The sequence below is a fragment of the Oncorhynchus keta genome, unplaced genomic scaffold (assembly GCF_023373465.1).
Source record: "Oncorhynchus keta strain PuntledgeMale-10-30-2019 unplaced genomic scaffold, Oket_V2 Un_contig_7919_pilon_pilon, whole genome shotgun sequence".
NCBI classification, from domain to species: Eukaryota; Metazoa; Chordata; class Actinopteri; order Salmoniformes; family Salmonidae; genus Oncorhynchus; species Oncorhynchus keta.
In genome coordinates, this window is record NW_026289755.1 from 28,027 (window position 1) to 50,518 (window position 22,492).

Genomic DNA, 22,492 nt, shown 5'->3' on the forward strand with positions numbered 1-22,492 from the left:
AAGAGGCTCACTATTACATGTCCCTTCTGAGGTTGACCTTATCTTGATCTAGTATATAGCCTAAGAGGCTCACTATTACATGTCCCTTCTGAGGTTGACCTTATCTTGATCTAGTATATAGCCTAAGAGGCTCACTATTACATGTCCCTTCTGAGGTTGCCCTTATCTTGATCTAGTATATAGCCTAAGAGGCTCACTATTACATGTCCCTTCTGAGGTTGCCCTTATCTTGATCTGGTATATAGCCTAAGAGGTTCACTATTACATGTCCCTTCTGAGGTTGCCCTTATCTTGATCTGGTATATAGCCTAAGAGGCTCACTATTACATGTCCCTTCTGAGGTTGCCCTTATCTTGATCTGGTATATAGCCTAAGAGGTTCACTGTCTCGGTGAGCTTGTCCAGGAGGGGGTGTATTTAAGACGGGAGTATCGAGGATTGACAACTGATATATGCCATTGGATGAGGTAATGTTTTGGTACTATGTGGTACCAAGAATGAGAAGTAGAACCTCGTCTAAGAGAGTAAACTGAACAATAATTTATAGCTAATGCCGTCTTCCTTTGTGCAATGTTCCTAAGATCTGTTATTTGTCATGTGAGTTCAGATGTGTGTCTTGGCTATAAATGATACTAGGAACTGTTTTGTAAGGACTCTCAGATAATTCATTTATAGACACTGAATTGATCTGAGAGTCACAGGGCTTATGGTGAAGCTCATATAATAAAAAAAAATGGACTTTATGATACAACTCTTGACTTGTGTGGTGGTTTGCTCTCTCATGGATTTGGTAATACAGGACATTTCCACGACAGAGGTTAATAAGCGACCTTTACAGTTCAATATTCAGTGCGGTTTCTTGGAACGTCTGTGGTGCTGAAGAGTCACCACCTTGACCTAAACGCAATCAGAAATATGAACGAGAGCTCCGCGACTTACCGTTCGTTGAGAGCAGAGAGTGTGCAGCGTTTTGTTGAGGTAACCATCTTATTTTGTTAATTTTCTCCTCGATTTCTAAGCTTTTCAAATAGTCGAACTCGGGTTCATGGCTCTGGAAAGTGCTGTACACATTGTATTCCCCTCTGGAATGAGGACGGTTTTTACTCTGAAAGAAATAAACCCAGCTCATTATTAGTACGACTATATTTCACAACCACCACAAAAATGCACTTAAAAAAATAAATAATAAGAATACGATTTTGTACATTATGCTCCATTAAAAGGTGAATCCGACTAATGTTGTTTTCAAGGTGCGTTTTAGTCTTAAACATTTTTTTTTCTTCTATTGATTTATGTCTGTTTGATAGTTAACTGACCTCTTGTTCCCGTTGGAAAATGACGACACGACCTCCTTTGTCTCCCGTCGCTAGTAGTTCTCCAGAATAGTTAAACTCAACCGTTGAGATTATGTCGGCTGAGAGAGAGACAACAACAAGGTCATGAGTGTGTAACACTTCTATGTCGGCTGAGAGGGACAACAACAACAAGGTCATGAGTGTGTAACACTTCTATGTCGGCTGAGAGAGACAACAACAACAAGGTCATGAGTGTGTAACACTTCTATGTCGGCTGAGAGGGACAACAACAACAAGGTCATGAGTGTGTAACACTTCTATGTAGCTGAGAGAGACAACAACAACAAGGTCGGAGTGTGTAACACTTCTATGTATAGGCTGAGATAGACTGTGGCACCCACTGCAACAACACTAGCAGCTCACTACGGGGGAATAATGACAACACAACCTACTGCAACAACAAGCAGCTCACTGGGGAATAATGACAACACACCCACTGTAACACTTCTATGTCGGCTGAGAGAGACAACAACAACACAACAAGGTCATGAGTGTGTAACACTTCTATGCTCACTGAGAATAAGACAAACAACCACTGCAACAACAAGCTCACTGAGTAATGAACACACAACCCACTGCATGTCAACACTAGAGAATAATGACAACACAACCCACAACAACAAGGTCATGGGAATGTGACAACACAACCTATGCAACAACACTAGAGAGAATAATGACAAACAACCCACTGCAACAACAAGGTCATGAATAATGTGTAACACACTATGCTCACTGGAGAATAATGACAACACAACCCACTGCAACAACAAGGCTCATGGTGGAATAATGACAACACAACCCAACAACAACACTAAGGTCATGAATAATGTGCAACACTTCTATGTCACTGGCTGAATAAGACAACAACAACAACAACAAGGTCACTGAGTGTGTAACACTTCTATGTCACTGGAGAATAAGAGACAACAACAACAAGGTCATGAGTGTGTAATGACACTTCTATGTAGCAGCTCACTGGAGATAAGACAACACAACTGCAACAACAAGCAGCTCACTGGGGGAATAATGACAACACAACCCACTGCAACAACACTGTCAGCTCACTGGGGGAATAATGACACAACCCACTGCAACAACAAGGCTCACTGGGAATAATGACAACACAACCCACTGCAACAACACTAGAGCTGAGGGAAATAATGACAACACAACCCACTGCAACAACACTAGCAGCTCACTGAGATAATGACAACACAAACAACAACTAGCAGCTCACTGAATGTGTAACACAACCCACTGCAACAACACTAGCAGCTCACTGGGATAATGACAACACAACCCACTGCAACAACACAAGCTCACTGAGTAATGACAACACAACCCATGCAACAACACTCAGCTCACTGGAGATAATGACAACACAACCCACTGAGTGTGTAACAGCTCACTGGGGAAATAATGACAAGACAACCCACTGCAACAACAAGGTCACTGAGTGTGACAACACAACCCACTGCAACAACACTCAGCTCACTGGGAGAATAATGACAACACAACTGCAACAACAAGCAGCTCACTGAATAATGACAACACAACCCACTGCAACAACACTAGCAGCTCACTGGGAGAATAATGACAACACAACCCACTGCAACAACACTAGCAGCTCACTGAATAATGACAACACAACCCACTGCAACAACACTAGAGCTCACTGGGAGACATAATGACAACAAGGTCATGAACAACACTAGCAGCTCACTGTCGGAATAATGACAAGACAAACTGCAACAACAAGCAGCTCACTGGGGGAATAATGACAACACAACCCACTGCAACAACACTAGCAGCTCACTGGGGGAATAATGACAACACATGAGTGTGCAACAACACTATGCTCACGGGGGAATAATGACAACACAACTGCAACAACAAGGTCACTGAGTGTGTAACACAACCTATGTCGCTCACTGGGGGATAATGACAACACAACAACAACAAGGCTCACTGAGTGTGACAACACAACCCACTGCAACAACACTAGCAGCTCACTGGGGGAATAATGACAACACAACCCACTTCAACAACACTAGCAGCTCACTGAGTGGAATAATGACAACACAACCCACTGCACTTCTAGCAGCTCACTGGGGGAATAATGACAAAAACCCACTGCAACAACAAGCTCACTGGGGGGGGAATAATGACAACACAAGTCTGCAACAACACTAGCAGCTCACTGGGGAATAATGACAACACAACCTGCAACAACAAGCAGCTCACTGGGGGAATAATGACAACACAACCCCTGCAACAACACTAGCAGCTCACTGGGGAATAATGACAACACAACCCACTGCAACAACACTAGCAGCTCACTGGGGGAATAATGACAACACAACCCACTGCAACAACACTAGCAGCTCACTGGGGGGAATAATGACAACACAACCCACTGCAACAACACTAGCAGCTCACTGGGGGGAATAATGACAACACAACCCACTGCAACAACACTAGCAGCTCACTGGGGGAATAATGACAACACAACCCACTGCAACAACACTAGCAGCTCACTGGGGAATAATGACAACACAACCCACTGCAACAACACTAGCAGCTCACTGGGGGAATAATGACAACACAACCCACTGCAACAACACTAGCAGCTCACTGGGGGGAATAATGACAACACAACCCACTGCAACAACACTAGCAGCTCACTGGGGGGAATAATGACAACACAACCCACTGCAACAACACTAACAGCTCACTGGGGGGAATAATGACAACACAACCCACTGCAACAACACTAGCAGCTCACTGGGGGAATAATGACAACACAACCCACTGCAACAACACTAGCAGCTCACTGGGGGAATAATGACAACACAACCCACTGCAACAACACTAGCAGCTCACTGGGGGAATAATGACAACACAACCCACTGCAACAACACTAGCAGCTCACTGGGGGGAATAATGACAACACAACCCACTGCAACAACACTAGCAGCTCACTGGGGGGAATAATGACAACACAACCCACTGCAACAACACTAGCAGCTCACTGGGGGAATAATGACAACACAACCCACTGCAACAACACTAGCAGCTCACTGGGGGGAATAATGACAACACAACCCACTGCAACAACACTAGCAGCTCACTGGGGGGAATAATGACAACACAACCCACTGCAACAACACTAGCAGCTCACTGGGGGAATAATGACAACACAACCCACTGCAACAACACTAGCAGCTCACTGGGGGGAATAATGACAACACAACCCACTGCAACAACACTAGCAGCTCACTGGGGGGAATAATGACAACACAACCCACTGCAACAACACTAGCAGCTCACTGGGGGGAATAATGACAACACAACCCACTGCAACAACACTAGCAGCTCACTGGGGGGAATAATGACAACACAACCCACTGCAACAACACTAGCAGCTCACTGGGGGGAATAATGACAACACAACCCACTGCAACAACACTAGCAGCTCACTGGGGAATAATGACAACACAACCCACTGCAACAACACAAGCAGCTCACTGGGGGGAATAATGACAACACAAAACAACACTAGCAGCTCACTGGGGGAATAATGACAACACAACCCACTGCAACAACACTAGCAGCTCACTGGGGGGGAAAAATGACAACACAACCCCTGCAACAACACTAGCAACTCACTGGGGGAATAATGACAACACAACCCACTGCAACAACACTAGCAGCTCACTGGGGAATAATGACAACACAACCCACTGCAACAACACTAGCAGCTCACTGGGGGAATAATGACAACACAAGCCCCTGCAACAACACTAGGAGCTCACTGGGGGAATAATGACAACACAACCCCTGCAACAACACTAGGAGCTCACTGGGGGAATAATGACAACACAACCCCTGCAACAACACTAGGAGCTCACTGGGGGAATAATGACAACACAACCCCTGCAACAACACTAGGAACTCACTGGGGAATAATGACAACACAACCCCTGCAACAACACTAGCAGCTCACTGGGGGAATAATGACAACACAACCCACTGCAACAACACTAGCAGCTCACTGGGGAATAATGACAACACAACCCACTGCAACAACACTAGCAGCTCACTGGGGAATAATGACAACACAACCCACTGCAACAACACTAAATCAAATCAAATTTTATTTGTCACATACACATGGTTAGCAGATGTTAAAGTGTAGCGAAATGCTTGTTCTTCTAGTTCCGACAATGCAGTGATAACCAACAAGTCATCTAACTAACAATTCCAAAACTACTGTCTTATACACAGTGTAAGGGGATAAAGAATATGTACATAAGGATATATGAATGAGTGATGGTACAGAGCAGCATAAAGTAGATGGTATCGAGTACAGTAGATACATATGAGGGTAATAGACAAAGTAAACAAAGTGGCATAGTTAAAGTGGCCCACTGCAACATAAGGATGCAGTCGATGATGTAAGTACAGTATATACGTATGCATATGAGATTAATAATGTAGGGTATGTAACATTATATAAGGTAGCATTGTTTAAAGTGGCTAGTGATATATTTACATAATTTCCCATCAATTCCCATTATTAAAGTGGCTGGGTCAGTGTCAATGACAGTGTGTTGGCAGCAGCCACTCAATGTTAGTGGTGGCTGTTTAACAGTCTGATGGCCTTGAGATAAGCTGTTTTTCACAACTTTGATGCACCACTGACCTTCTGGACTGCAACAACGGGTGGTTGACTTGAGATCTTTATGGCCTTCCTGTAACATCGGGTGGTGTAGGTGTCCTGGAGGGCAGGTAGTTTGCCCCCGGTGATGCGTTGTGCAACACCCTCTGGAGCAGCCTACGGTTGAGGCGGAGCAGTTGCCGTACCAGGCGGTGATACAGCCCGCCAGGATGCTCTCGATTGTGCATCTGTAGAAGTTTTGTGTGCTTTTGGTGACAAGCAGAATTTCTTCACTGAGGTTGAAGAGGCGCTGCTGCGCCTTCTTCACAACGCTGTCAGTGTGAGTGGACCAATTCAGTTTGTCTGTGATGTGTATGCCGAGGAACTTAAAACTTGCTACCCTCTCCACTACTGTTCCATCGATGTGGAATAAGTCCACAATCACTTAGTTTTGTTGACATTGAGTGTGAGGTTATTTTCCTGACAACAAGGGCCCTCACCTCCTCAATGTAGCAGCTCACGTTGGGTAATCAAGCCTACCACTGTTGTGTCGACAAACTTGATGATTGAAGCGTGCGTGGCCACCACGTGGGTGAACAGGGAACAGGACAGGGCTCAGCAGCACCCTGGGGCCCCCGTGTTGAGGATCAGCGGGGAGGAGATGTTGTTGCCTACCCTCACCACACAGTACCCAGTTGCACAGGGCGGGGTCGAGACCCAGGGTCTCGAGCTTGATGGGGCTTGGAGGGTACTATGGTGTTGAATGCCGAGCTGTAGTCGATGAACAGCATTCTCACATAGGTATTCCTCTTGTCCAGGTGGGTTAGGGCAGTGTGCAGTGTGGTTGAGATTGCAGCTCTGTGGACCTATTTGGGCGGTAAGCAAATTGGAGTGGGTCTAGGGTGTCAGGTAGGGTGGAGGTGATATGGTTCTTGACTAGTCTCTCAAAGCACTTCATGATGACGGAAGTGACACGGGCGGTAGTCAGCTCAGTTACCTTAGCTTTCTTGGGAACAGGAACAATGGTGGGTTTTTTTTTTGCATATGTAAAAAAATAATGATAAATAAACCTGAACTTAAGACACACTATAACACGGGTTAGGTCTACGTCACAAAACAAAAACATGATCAATATCATTGATGACCAGTCTGATGTAGCAGTGGGGTTTTCAATCATATTATAAAGAGCGGGGCCTAATGAACATCCCCCTCTCAGTATAGGCCTGAACCCTATCAGGCACACGTCATCCTGTACTGTAGCACCCACTGCAACAACACTAGCAGCTCACTGGGGGGAATAATGACAACACAACCCACTGCAACAACACTAGCAGCTCACTGGGGGGAATAATGACAACACAACCCACTGCAACAACACTAGCAGCTCACTGGGGAATAATGACAACACAACCCACTGCAACAACACTAGCAGCTCACTGGGGGAATAATGACAACACAACCCACTGCAACAACACTAGCAGCTCACTGGGGGGAATAATGACAACACAACCCACTGCAACAACACTAGCAGCTCACTGGGGGGAATAATGACAACACAACCCACTGCAACAACACTAGCAGCTCACTGGGGGAATAATGACAACACAACCCACTGCAACAACACTAGCAGCTCACTGGGGAATAATGACAACACAACCCACTGCAACAACACTAGCAGCTCACTGGGGGAATAATGACAACACAACCCACTGCAACAACACTAGCAGCTAACTGGGGAATAACGACAACACAACCCACTGCAACAACACAAGCAGCTCACTGGGGGGAATAATGACAACACAAAACAACACTAGCAGCTCACTGGGGGAATAATGACAACACAACCCACTGCAACAACACTAGCAGCTCACTGGGGAATAATGACAACACAACCCACTGCAACAACACTAGCAGCTCACTGGGGAATAATGACAACACAACCCACTGCAACAACACTAGCAGCTCACTGGGGAATAATGACAACACAACCCACTGCAACAACACTAGCAGCTCACTGGGGGGAATAATGACAACACAACCCACTGCAACAACACTAGCAGCTCACTGGGGGAATAATGACAACACAACCCACTGCAACAACACTAGCAGCTCACTGGGGGAATAATGACAACACAACCCACTGCAACAACACTAGCAGCTCACTGGGGGAATAATGACAACACAACCCACTGCAACAACACTAGCAGCTCACTGGGGGAATAATGACAACACAACCCACTGCAACAACACTAGCAGCTCACTGGGGGAATAATGACAACACAACCCACTGCAACAACACTAGCAGCTCACTGGGGGAATAATGACAACACAACCCACTGCAACAACACTAGCAGCTCACTGGGGGAATAATGACAACACAACCCACTGCAACAACACTAGCAGCTCACTGGGGGAATAATGACAACACAACCCACTGCAACAACACTAGCAGCTCACTGGGGGAATAATGACAACACAACCCACTGCAACAACACTAGCAGCTCACTGGGGGAATAATGACAACACAACCCACTGCAACAACACTAGCAGCTCACTGGGGGAATAATGACAACACAACCCACTGCAACAACACTAGCAGCTCACTGGGGGAATAATGACAACACAACCCACTGCAACAACACTAGCAGCTCACTGGGGGAATAATGACAACACAACCCACTGCAACAACACTAGCAGCTCACTGGGGGAATAATGACAACACAACCCACTGCAACAACACTAGCAGCTCACTGGGGGAATAATGACAACACAACCCACTGCAACAACACTAGCAGCTCACTGGGGGAATAATGACAACACAACCCACTGCAACAACACTAGCAGCTCACTGGGGGAATAATGACAACACAACCCACTGCAACAACACTAGCAGCTCACTGGGGGAATAATGACAACACAACCCACTGCAACAACACTAGTAGCTCACTGGGGGGAATAATGACAACACAACCCACTGCAACAACACTAGCAGCTCACTGGGGGGAATAATGACAACACAACCCACTGCAACAACACTAGCAGCTCACTGGGGGAATAATGACAACACAACCCACTGCAACACTAGCAGATCACTGGGGAATAATGACAACACAACCCACTGCAACAACACTAGCAGCTCACTGGGGGAATAATGACAACACAACCCACTGCAACAACACTAGCAGCTCGCTGGGGAATAATGACAACACAACCCACTGCAACAACACTAGCAGCTCACTGGGGGAATAACGACAACACAACCCACTGCAACAACACAAGCAGCTCACTGGGGAATAATGACAACACAACCCACTGCAACAACACTAGCAGCTCACTGGGGGAATAATGACAACACAACCCACTGCAACAACACTAGCAGCTCGCTGGGGGAATAATGACAACACAACCCACTGCAACAACACTAGCAGCTCACTGGGGGAATAATGACAACACAACCCACTGCAACAACACAAGCAGCTCACTGGGGAATAATGACAACACAACCCCCTGCAACAACACTAGCAGCTCACTGGGGAATAATGACAACACAACCCACTGCAACAACACAAGCAGCTCACTGGGGAATAACGACAACACAACCCACTGCAACAACACTAGCAGCTCACTGGGGGAATAATGACAACACAACCCACTGCAACAACACTAGCAGCTCACTGGGGAATAATGACAACACAACCCACTGCAACAACACAAGCAGCTCACTGGGGGAATAATGACAACACAACCCACTGCAACAACACTAGCAGCTCACTGGGGGAATAATGACAACACAACCCACTGCAACAACACTAGCAGCTCACTGGGGGAATAATGACAACACAACCCACTGCAACAACACTAGCAGCTCACTGGGGGAATAATGACAACACAACCCACTGCAACAACACTAGCAGCTCACTGGGGGAATAATGACAACACAACCCACTGCAACAACACTAGCAGCTCACTGGGGGAATAATGACAACACAACCCACTGCAACAACACAGCAGCTCACTGGGGGAATAATGACAACACAACCCACTGCAACAACACTAGCAGCTCACTGGGGGAATAATGACAACACAACCCACTGCAACAACACTAGCAGCTCACTGGGGGAATAATGACAACACAACCCACTGCAACAACACTAGCAGCTCACTGGGGGAATAATGACAACACAACCCACTGCAACAACACTAGCAGCTCACTGGGGGAATAATGACAACACAACCCACTGCAACAACACTAGCAGCTCACTGGGGGAATAATGACAACACAACCCACTGCAACAACACAAGCAGCTCACTGGGGAATAATTACAACACAAAACAACACTAGCAGCTCACTGGGGGAATAATGACAACACAACCCCCTGCAACAACACTAGCAGCTCACTGGGGAATAATGACAACACAACCCACTGCAACAACACTAGCAGCTCACTGGGGGAATAATGACAACACAAAACAACACTAGCAGCTCACTGGGGGAATAATGACAACACAACCCACTGCAACAACACTAGCAGCTCACTGGGGGGAATAATGACAACACAACCCACTGCAACAACACTAGCAGCTCACTGGGGGGAATAATGACAACACAACCCACTGCAACAACACTAGCAGCTCACTGGGGGGAATAATGACAACACAACCCACTGCAACAACACTAGCAGCTCACTGGGGGGAATAATGACAACACAACCCACTGCAACAACACTAGCAGCTCACTGGGGGGAATAATGACAACACAACCCACTGCAACAACACTAGCAGCTCACTGGGGGGAATAATGACAACACAACCCACTGCAACAACACTAGCAGCTCACTGGGGAATAATGACAACACAAAACAGCCAAATCAAATCAAATGTATTTATATAGCCCTTCGTACATCAGCTGATATTTCAAAGTGCTGTACAGAAACCCAGCCTAAAACCCCAAACAGCAAGCAATGCAGAGGTAGAAGCACGGTGGCTAGGAAAAACTCCCTAGAAAGGCCAGAACCTACGAAGAAACCTAGAGAGGAACCAGGCTATGAGGGGTGGCCAGCCCTCTTCTGGCTGTGCCGGGAGGAGAACCCACTGCAACAACACTAGCAGCTCAGTGGGATACTTGGCCTCACAGCAAGACAAAACAACCATGTGCCATGCTCGTCTCCTGATAAATACGTAATATGCTTGATACAAGAAGTAGGCTTTTTCATCTTTCATCACGTTTTCATCTTCAATCTACACAGAATACTCCATAATCACAAAGCGAAAACAGGTTTAAGTATTCAGACCCTTTACTCAGTACTTTGTTGCAGCACTTTTGGCAGCGATTACAGCCTTGAGTCTTCTAGGGTATGACCCTACAAGCTTGGCACACCTGTATTTGGGGAGTTTCTCCCATTCTTCTCTGCAGATCCTATCAATCGGTCTGGTTTGATGGGGAGCGTCGCTGTACAGCTATTTTTAGGTCTCTCCAGAGATGTTCGATCGGGTTCAAGTCTGGGCAACTTAAGAGCATTCAGAAACTTGTCCCGAAGCCACACTTGCATTGTCTTGGCTGAGTGCTTAGGGTCTTTGTCCTGTTGGAAGGTGAACCCTCATCCCAGTCTGAGGTCCTGAGCAGGTTTTCATCAAGGACCTCTGTACTTTGTTCCTTTCATCTTTGCCTCAATCCTGACTAGTCTCTCAGTCCCTGCTGCTGAAAATCATCCCCACAACATGATGCTGCCACCACCACCATGCTTCACCGTAGGGATGGTGCCAGGTTTCCTCCAGACGCGACGCTTGACATTCAGGCCAGAGAGTTCAATCTTGCTTTCATCAGACCAGAGCAGCTTGTTTCTCATGGTCTGAGAGTCTTTAGGTGCCTTTCTGGCAAACTCCAAGCGGGCTGTCATCTGCCTTTTACTGAGGAGTGGCTTCCGTCTGGCCACTCTACCATAAAGGCCTGATTGCTGGATTGCTGTGCAAAGATGGTTGTACTTCTGGAAGGTTCTCCCATCTCCACAGAGGAAGTCTGGAGCTTTGTCAGAGTGACCATCGGGTTCTTGGTCACCTCCCTAATCAAGGCCCTTCTCCCCTGATTGCTCAGTTTGGCCGGGCACCCAGCTCTAGGAAGAGTCTTGGTGGTTCCAAACTTCTTCCATTTAAGAATGATGGAGGCCACGGTGTTCTTGTGGACCTTCAATGCTGCAGACAATTTTTGGTACCTTTCCCCAGATCTGTGCCTCGACACAATCCTGTTTTGGAGCTATAGGGACAATTCCTTCCACCTCATGGCTTGGTTTTTGCTGCTCTGACATGCACTGTCAACTGTGGGACCTTATATAGACAGGTGTGTGCCTTTTCCAAATCATGTCCAATCATTTGAATTTACCACAGGTTGAATACAATGAAGTTGTAGAAACATCAAGGATGATCAATGGAAACAGGATGCACCTGAGCTCAAATCCAAATCTCATTTACAAAGGGTCTGAATTACTTAAGTAAAAGGTATCCATTTTAAAAATGTTGAATACATTTGTAAACATTTGTAAAAACCTGCTATTGCTTTGTCATTAAGGAGTAGTGCGTGTAGATTAAATAAATATTGAATCAATTAATTTTAGAATAAGAATACGTAACAAAATGTTTGAAAAGTCAAGGGGTTTGAATACTTTCTGAATGCAGTGTATATACACAGAGTGTACAAAACATTAGGAACACCTGCCTAATATTGAGTTGAGACCGTTGAGTGTGAAAACCCCAGCAGTGTTGCAGTTCTTGACACAAACCAGTGCACCCGACACCTACTACCATACATACCCCTTTCAAAGGCATCTTTTGTCTTGCCCATTCATCCTCTGAATGGAACACATACAAAAATGTTGCCCCCAAAAATGGAGAAAATGGAATCAGGCCACAAAAAAATATATATTTATATGGCCCTACAGCAGATACTGTATTCACAACACAGCTCTAAACACAATCAACAACCAGAGGTTCCAACCAAGATGACTTACTACAGCCTTTAAACAACCAACAGCCAGAGGTTCCAACCAAGATGACTTACTACAGCCTTTAAACAACCAACAGCCAGAGGTTCCAACCAAGATGACCTACTACAGCCTTTAAACAATCAACAACCAGAGGTTCCAACCAAGATGACTTACTACAGCCTTTAAACAACCAACAGCCAGAGGTTCCAACCAAGATGACTTACTACAGCCTTTAAACAACCAACAACCAGAGGTTCCAACCAAGATGACTTACTACAGCCTTTAAACAACCAACAGCCAGAGGTTCCAACCAAGATGACCTACTACAGCCTTTAAACAACCAACAGCCAGAGGTTCCAACCAAGATGACTTACTACAGCCTTTAAACAACCAACAACCAGAGGTTCCAACCAAGATGACTTACTACAGCCTTTAAACAACCAACAGCCAGAGGTTCCAACCAAGATGACTTACTACAGCCTTTAAACAACCAACAACCAGAGGTTCCAACCAAGATGACTTACTACATACAGCCTTTAAACAACCAACAACCAGAGGTTCCAACCAAGATGACTTACTACAGCCTTTAAACAACCAACAGCCAGAGGTTCCAAGATGACTTACCATACAGCCTTTAAACAATCAACAACCAGAGGTTCCAACCAAGATGACTTACTACAGCCTTTAAAACAACCAACAGCCAGAGGTTCCAACCAAGATGACTTACTACAGCCTTTAAACAACCAACAACCAGAGGTTCCAACCAAGATGACTTACTACAGCCTTTAAACAACCAACAACCAGAGGTTCCAACCAAGATGACTTACTACAGCCTTTAAACAACCAACAGCCAGAGGTTCCAACCAAGATGACTTACTACAGCCTTTAAACAACCAACAACCAGAGGTTCCAACCAAGATGACTTACTACATACAGCCTTTAAACAACCAACAACCAGAGGTTCCAACCAAGATGACTTACTACAGCCTTTAAACAACCAACAGCCAGAGGTTCCAACCAAGATGACTTACTACATACAGCCTTTAAACAATCAACAACCAGAGGTTCCAACCAAGATGACTTACTACAGCCTTTAAAACAACCAACAGCCAGAGGTTCCAACCAAGATGACTTACTACAGCCTTTAAACAACCAACAACCAGAGGTTCCAACCAAGATGACTTACTACAGCCTTTAAACAACCAACAGCCAGAGGTTCCAACCAAGATGACTTACTACAGCCTTTAAACAACCAACAGCCAGAGGTTCCAACCAAGATGACTTACTACAGCCTTTAAACAACCAACAGCCAGAGGTTCCAACCAAGATGACTTACTACAGCCTTTAAACAACCAGAGGTTCCAACCAAGATGACCTACTACAGCCTTTAAACAACCAACAGCCAGAGGTTCCAACCAAGATGACCTACTACAGCCTTTAAACAACCAACAGCCAGAGGTTCCAACCAAGATGACCTACTACAGCCTTTAAACAACCAACAGCCACAGGTTCCAACCAAGATGACTTACTACAGCCTTTAAACAACCAACAGCCAGAGGTTCCAACCAAGATGACTTACTACATACAGCCTTTAAACAACCAACAGCCAAAGGTTCCAACCAAGATGACTTACTACAGCCTTTAAACAACCAACAGCCAGAGGTTCCAACCAAGATGACTTACTACAGCCTTTAAACAACCAACAGCCAAAGGTTCCAACCAAGATGACTTACCACAGCCTTTAAACAACCAACAGCCAGAGGTTCCAACCAAGATGACTTACTACAGCCTTTAAACAACCAACAGCCAGAGGTTCCAACCAAGATGCCTTACTACAGCCTTTAAACAACCAACAGCCAGAGGTTCCAACCAAGATGACTTACTACATACAGCCTTTAAACAACCAACAGCCAAAGGTTCCAACCAAGATGACTTACTACAGCCTTTAAACAACCAACAGCCAGAGGTTCCAACCAAGATGACTTACTACAGCATTTAAACAACCAACAGCCGAGGTTCCAACCAAGATGACTTACTGCAGCCTTTAAACAACCAACAGCCAGAGGTTCCAACCAAGATGACTTACTACAGCCTTTAAACAACCAACAGCCAGAGGTTCAATTAGGGTTGGGTGGTATGCAGATTTTCATACAGTTTCTGTACCATACCGGAGTATATGCTATTACCAAGAGGGGGTTGAATGTCTCTGTTGTAACCAAGAAGCTTCATCTTCACATCTAGCCACTTAGCAAACCAAATGCATAGCTGGAGCCCTGAGCAGGATAATTCCATTAACATCCTAGATTTCTGAAAATTATACTCAACTTAAAAATACATCTACTTATTTTTCAAACAGTATTGAAAAATCATACCTTCTGTATTTCAAAATATAGCGTTTATACCATATGCTGTGATATTAGCCCAAGCCTAGAAACAATAAGTAATAACTAAAAGTACAGAAACACAGTATTAACTCTCACTATTGGATGGCGCCTTAAAAAGACAAAAAGGAGATTGATCGTGGACCACAGGAAATGGAGAGCTGACCACGCCCCCATCCACATGGTTGTAGTGGAGAGGGTCGACAGCTTTGAGATCCTCGGTGTCCACATCACTAAGGAATTATAATGGTCCACACACACACACCAACACAGACGTGAAGAAGGCACGACAACACCCCCCCCCCAGGAGGCGAAAAATATTTGACATGGGTCCTCAGATCATCAAAATGTTACACAGCTTCACCATTGAGGAAATCTTGACCGGCTGCCTCACCGCTTGGTATGGCAACTGCTTGGCATTTGATCACAAGGAACCCCAGAGGGTAGTGAGTACAACCCAGTACATCACTGGGGCAGAGCTCTCTATTATTCAAGCACTCTATACCAGGCGGTGTCAGAGGAAAGCCCCAAAAGTTGTTATAAAGTCTCCAGCCACCCAGGTCATTGACTATTCTCTCTCTGCATTCACATAGCAGAAACGATGCACCAAGTCTGGGACCAACAGAACATCTATACCAGGCGGTGTCAGAGGAAAGGCCCTGAACATTGTTAAAGTCTCCAGCCACCCAGGTCATTGACTATTCTCTCTCTGCATTCACATAGCAGAAACGATGCACCAAGTCTGGGACCAACAGAACATCTATACCAGGCGGTGTCAGAGAAAAGGCCCTGAACATTGTTAAAGTCTCCAGCCACCCAGGTCATTGACTATTCTCTCTCTGCATTCACATAGCAGAAACGATGCACCAAGTCTGGGACCAACAGAACATCTTCTACCCCCCCAAGCCACAAGACTAATAAATAATTGACCAACCAGCTACCTGGACTATCTGCACTGACCCACTTTGCACTAACTCTCTTGACTCATCACGTACGCTGCTGCTACTGTTCAAGAAAGAGTTAAGAAAATATTTACCAAATAAACTAAAGTAAAATAAAAATAAAAAGTAACAATAACAAGACTGTATACAGGGGGTACCAGTACTGAGTCAATGTGCAGAGGTACAGCTTAGTCAAGTTAGTTTGTACATGTAGGTAGTACCAGCAGTGTAAAAACAAATGGAGGGGGGCATTTGATTATTTGTTCAGGAGCCTTTTGGACCTAGACTAGGTGCTCCGGTACCGCTTGCGGGGCGCTAACAGAGAAACCAAGGCTAAAACAAGTCTAACTTAGCTGACCAAGTGCATTGATCAGTGTTTCAACTGTCACACTGTGGTCAGATGGAGGTTGAGGTGAGGGGGCTGGATGTCATTTTAATTCATGTGATTTGATTAATTGTTCAGCAGTCTAATGGCTTGGGGGTAGGAGCTGTTAAGGGGCATTTGGTCCTAGACTTGGTGCTCGGTACAGCTCAGCAGTCTGATGGCTTGGGGGTAGGAGCTGTTAAGGGGCATTTTGGTCCTAGACTTGGTGCTCCGGTACAGCTCAGCAGTCTGATGGCTTGGGGGTAGGAGCTGTTAAGGGGCATTTTGGTCCTAGACTTGGTGCTCCGGTACAGCTCAGCAGTCTGATGGCTTGGGGGTAGAAGCTGTTAAGGGGCATTTTGGTTCCTAGACTTGGTGCTCCGGTACAGCTCAGCAGTCTGATGGCTTGGGGGTAGAAGCTGTTAAGGGGCATTTTGGTTCCTAGACTTGGTGCTCCGGTACAGCTCAGCAGTCTGATGGCTTGGGGGTAGAAGCTGTTAAGGGGCATTTTGGTCCTAGACTTGGTGCTCCGGTACAGCTCAGCAGTCTGATGGCTTGGGGGTAGGAGCTGTTAAGGGGCATTTTGGTTCCTAGACTTGGTGCTCCGGTACAGCTCAGCAGTCTGATGGCTTGGGGGTAGGAGCTGTTAAGGGGCATTTTGGTTCCTAGACTTGGTGCTCCGGTACAGCTCAGCAGTCTGATGGCTTGGGGGTAGAAGCTGTTAAGGGGCATTTTGGTCCTAGACTTGGTGTCCGGTACAGCTGCCGTGTTGTAGCAGAGAACAGCAGTCTGATGGCTTGGGGGTAGGAGCTTTGTTAAGGGGCATTTTGGTCCTACAGATAACTATGGTGCTCACAACCCAAACACAGCTCAGCAGTCTGATGGCTTGGGGGTAGAAGCTGTTAAGGGGCATTTTGGTCCTAGACTTGGTGCTCCGGTACAGCTCAGCAGTCTGATGGCTTGGGGGTAGAAGCTGTTAAGGGGCACTTTTGGTCCTAGACTTGGCCTGAACTCAAGTACAGCTCAGCAGTCTGATGGCTTGGGGGTAGAAGCTGTTAAGGGGGTCGTATTTTTGGTCCTAGAGCTTGGTGCTCGAATGACAGCTCAGCAGTCTGATGGCTTGGGGTAGGAGCTGTTAAGGGGCATTTTGGTCCTAGACTTGGTGCTCATGAACAGCTCAGCAGTCTGATGGCTTGGGGGCAGGAGATTCAGGGCATTTTGGTCCTAGACTTGGTGCTCCGGTACAGCTCCAGTCTGATGGCTTGGGGGTAGGAGCTGTTCCCCCAGTCATTTGGTCCTAGACTTGGTCTCCGGTACAGCTCAGCAGTCTGATGGCTTGGGGGTCCCCCAGCTGTTGGGGGGCTCTTTTGGTCCTAGACTTGGTGCTCGGTACAGCCCGTGTTGTAGAGAGAACACAGTCCATGACTTGGGTGGCTGGAGTCTTTGATAAGCTTTGTTGTACATTAACTTACAGATAACTAATATATGTCTCTATGCTCACAACCCAAACACCTTAGATACACAACTCCCCCCCTCCCCCGCTGGGCTGGAAGCTCGATGGGTCAGGTGCAGTGCAGAGCCCTGTAGCATATTATAAAGAGTGTAGTAGGACTCTGTACCTTGTTAAAGGATGAAGCTGACATCAGGGAAATGCACTCAGCCATGGAAGATCTAAGCACGGCCTCTCCCAGCAAGACTGCAGCAAGGGAAATCTATTTATTCTCTGTGCTGGTTGAGACAGTATGATGATGCAGAGCCAATGGGGGTCGTATTTATTAGGACGTAACGTAGCAAAAGCTTTCGCCCGAGAATGAAAATGAGGGGTTTCTTTATTGAACAAGTTGAGGTAGTCTCTCTCTGTTTCAGTGTTCATGCACATGTATGGCTTGTTCATGAAGAATAGAGAGGCTGCAGTATGGATGACTGGGCAGGAAAGATTCAGATGGCCCCTCTGTGCTGCTGGGGGCGTGTTCTCTCTCTCCCTGTCATGCTGGGGGCGCTCTCTCTCCCCCCAGTCATGCCGGGGGCGCTCTCTCTCCCCCCAGTCATGCTGGGGGCGCTCTCTCTCCCCCCAGTCATGCTGGGGGGTGGGTCTCTCTCTCTCCCCGTGATGCTGGGAAGGAGGCTTTCTCTCTCCCCGTGATGCTGGGAAGGAGGCTTTCTCTCTCCCTGTGATGCTGGTGAGGGCTATCTCTCCCCGTGATGCTGGTGAGGGCTCCCTCTCTCCCCGTGATGCTGGGGTGGGGGCTCCCTCTCCCCGTGATGCTGGGTGGGGCTCTCTCTCTCTCTCCCCGTGACGCTGGGAGAGGCTCTCTCTCTCTCCCCGTGACGCTGGGAAGGCTCTCTCTCTCTCTCTCCCCGTGATGCTGGGAGGGGCTCTCTCTCTCCCTGTGATGCTGGTGGGGGCTCTCTCTCCCCGTGATGCTGGTGGGCTCTCTCTCTCCCTGTGATGCTGGTGGGGGCTCTCTCTCCCCGTGATGCTGGGATGGGGCTCCCTCTCTCCCCGTGATGCTGGGTGGGGCTCTCTCTCTCTCCCAGTGATGCTGGGTGGGGCTCTCTCTCTCTCCCCCCGTGATGCTGGGAGGCTCTCTCTCCCTCCCCGTGATGCTGGGGGGGCTCTCTCTCCCCGTGATGCTGGGAGGGCTCTCTCTCTCCCCGTGATGCTGGGAGGTCTCTCTCCCTGTAATGCAGGGGGCCCTCTCTCCCCATGATGCTGGGGGCCCTCTCTCCCCATGATGTTGGGCACCCTCTCTCCCCGTGATGCTGGGGTCGCGCTCTTTCTCCCCCCCCAGTCATGCTGGGGGCACCCTCTCTCCCCGTGATGCTGGGATCGCGCTCTCTCTCCCCCAGTCATGCTGGGGGCGCTCTCTCTCCCCGTGTTGCTGGGGGCGCTCTCTCTCCCCGTGATGCTGGGGGGGCTCTCTCTCCCCGTGATGCTGGGGCGGAGGCTCTCTCCCCGTGATGCTGGGGAGGGCTCTCTCTCCCCGTGATGCTGGGGCGGAGGCTCTCTCTCCCCGTGATGCTGGGGTGGCGGCTCTCTCTCCCCGTGATGCTGGGCGAGGCTCTCTCTCCCTGTGATGCTGGGAAGGGCTTCCTCTCTCCCCGTGATGCTGGGATGAGGGCTCTCTCTCTATCCCCTTGATGCTGGGTGGGTCTCTCTCTCTCTCTTTTCCCGTGATGCTGGGGGGGGCTCTCTCTCTCTCCCTGTGATGCTGGGGTGCTCTCTCTCCCCGTGATGCTGGGCGGCCCTCTCTCCCTGCTCTCCCCGTGATGCTGGGAGGCCCTCTCTCCCGTGATGCTGGGAGGCCCCTCTCCCCGTGATGCTGGGAGGCCCTCTCTCCCCGTGATACTGGGGGCCCTCTCTCCCCGTGATACTGGGGGCCCTCTCTCCCCGTGATACTGGGGGCTCTCTCTCCCCGTGATACTGGGGGCCCTCTCTCCCCGTGATACTGGGGGCCCTCTCTCCCCGTGATACTGGGGGCCTCTCTCCCCGTGATACTGGGGGCCCTCTCTCCCCGTGATACTGGGGGGCTCTCTCTCTCTCTCCCTGTGATGCTGGGGGGCCCTCTCTCCCCGTGATACTGGGGGGCCCTCTCTCCCCGTGATACTGGGGGCCCTCTCTCCCCGTGATACTGGGGGCTCTCTCTCCCCGTGATACTGGGGGGCCCTCTCTCCCCGTGATACTGGGGGCTCTCTCTGTGGGGGGCTCTCTCTCCCCGTGATACTGGGGGCTCTCTCTCCCCGTGATACTGGGGGCCCTCTCTCCCCGTGATACTGGGGGCCCTCTCTCCCCGTGATACTGGGGGCCCTCTCTCCCCGTGATACTGGGGGCCCTCTCTCCCCGTGATACTGGGGGCCCTCTCTCCCGTGATACTGGGGGCTCTCTCTCTCCCTGTGATACTGGGGGCTCTCTCTCTCCCTGTGATGCTGGGGGCCCTCTCTCCCGTGATACTGGGGGCCCTCTCTCCCTGGGGGGCCCTCTCCCCGTGATACTGGGGGCCCTCTCTCCCCGTGATACTGGGGGCCCTCTCTCCCCGTGATACTGGGGGCCCTCTCTCCCCGTGATACTGGGGGCCCTCTCTCCCCCTGGGGGCCCTCTCTCCCTGTTATGCTGGGATCTCTCTCTCTCTCTGTGTGTCTCTTTTAGTGCCACATCTCACAGCAAGGCCACTTGATTATTTATAACATAGCAGCAGTGAGGAGGAGAGGAGCCGGAAACGACCAGCTGACAGTAGCACAGCAGTATCCCTCCTGCCCTTTCTCCTGGGATGCCCCAGCCCAGTGTGCCACCTGCCAATCCACAACAGATACACAGACCAATCCCTTTCTTCAAAAACAGACGATTAATTGTGGTGCAAAATATAATGTCAGTACGACAAGTAGTCCCAGTCCCAAACGACACAACCGAATAGCTTCAGAATCAGTATCACAGTAGTGCGGCAAAGATAGTCCTGTACAGACATAAACATACATCTTTCCTCTTTGAGAGACCAAGGTGATTAGCTAGTTCCACAGGTTCCCGCACAGTACAGTGTGTATCATACTGTACAGTCAGGAAGGCAAGCCTATATGTCTGAGACACCCCTTATTTTAAACCAGAGGGACCAGCATCACCATAATTGTCAGCCTTCACACTACCAGCCAATAGCAGGCCTTTACAGGCCAGATCAATGTGTCGCTCCATCCGGATCAATGCCGTCTTTGATAACAGGGGTGTGTGTGCAGGGCAATGTATCCATGATTCTCTTTCACACCAACACTGACAGTTGTTACAAGATCTTGCAGTGTTTTCACAGCTATAGGTATATAACTATATAGTTAAAGCCCATGTTTAGTGACAGATGCAGTTAGCAAATATCTGACCTTGTTCTGCCTGGTGAAGAGAGAACAACTGTTGTTAACCTACCATGTGCTTGCAATAACTACATGGGTCAACCATCTACATCTAGCTAGCCAAAACAATAGTACTTGCAGCTAACAAGACAGTTCCCCTAAATAGCCATTGCTATAACTGTTCTAGCGAATTAACAAGGTTTCAATGTTGCCAACTTAGGCACAAGGCTAGCTAGATAGTGAACTAGCAACCATCTGTATTAGCCACGTTGCTAGCTTGCTAACGTTAGCATGCACAAAACACCCGTGATTAGGTCAATAAATAAACGTTCAAAATGTTCATCTATCTGTTGAAATGGAAACGAGCTTTACCTTCAGCCACATCTTCGTCTAAGGCTCCCTTCACCTGAGAGAAGCACCATTGGAAATCGTTCCCTCCTCCGACACCTACAAAACATCACAAATTGAATAAAGGTGAATAAAATAGCCAAGACAATAGGAGCAGATGTTATAGAAATACAGAGGAATTAATTCCCACCTTTAAATGTGTACTTCAACATAGCAACTAGTTAACTATGGAGTATACATTTTGGCACACATTGTCAGAGCTGCTCGGTTGCTTGTTAGCCAAGAAACTTGCAATGCTTTTTAGGCCGCGCTGATGCGGGGGCCCCCCGTTTACAAAGTTGTCAACCTTACCTGCCATTGCCACTTTCTGCAACACAACTGGCTTCTTTTTTTTTTGGGAGGGGGGAGGGGGTCTTCCGATAGTGATTAGAGTTGTTTGAATAGTAATTTCAGCACAAGGTTATTAAAAAGGAAACAGTAATTAGAGTCGTGAATATGGGCTTTACAGAAATGCCCGTGATTTCCTTTTTTTTTTTATTCATTTCATTTCCAAAAATCCAAAATGGCGCACAGTGACAGACGACGTGACACGGTGACGTCATTGCGACGCTTCGGAAGTCTATTTCAGGCGCTC

General features: G+C 47.9%; 1 pseudogene; it reads right to left on the bottom strand.

The window, feature by feature from the left end:
- The window catches only part of LOC118375394 (serine/threonine-protein phosphatase 2A 55 kDa regulatory subunit B delta isoform-like), a 37,228-nt pseudogene extending 15,033 nt beyond the window's left edge, over positions 1 to 22,195 (bottom strand).
- Between the last annotated feature and the right edge of the window lie 297 nt (positions 22,196 to 22,492).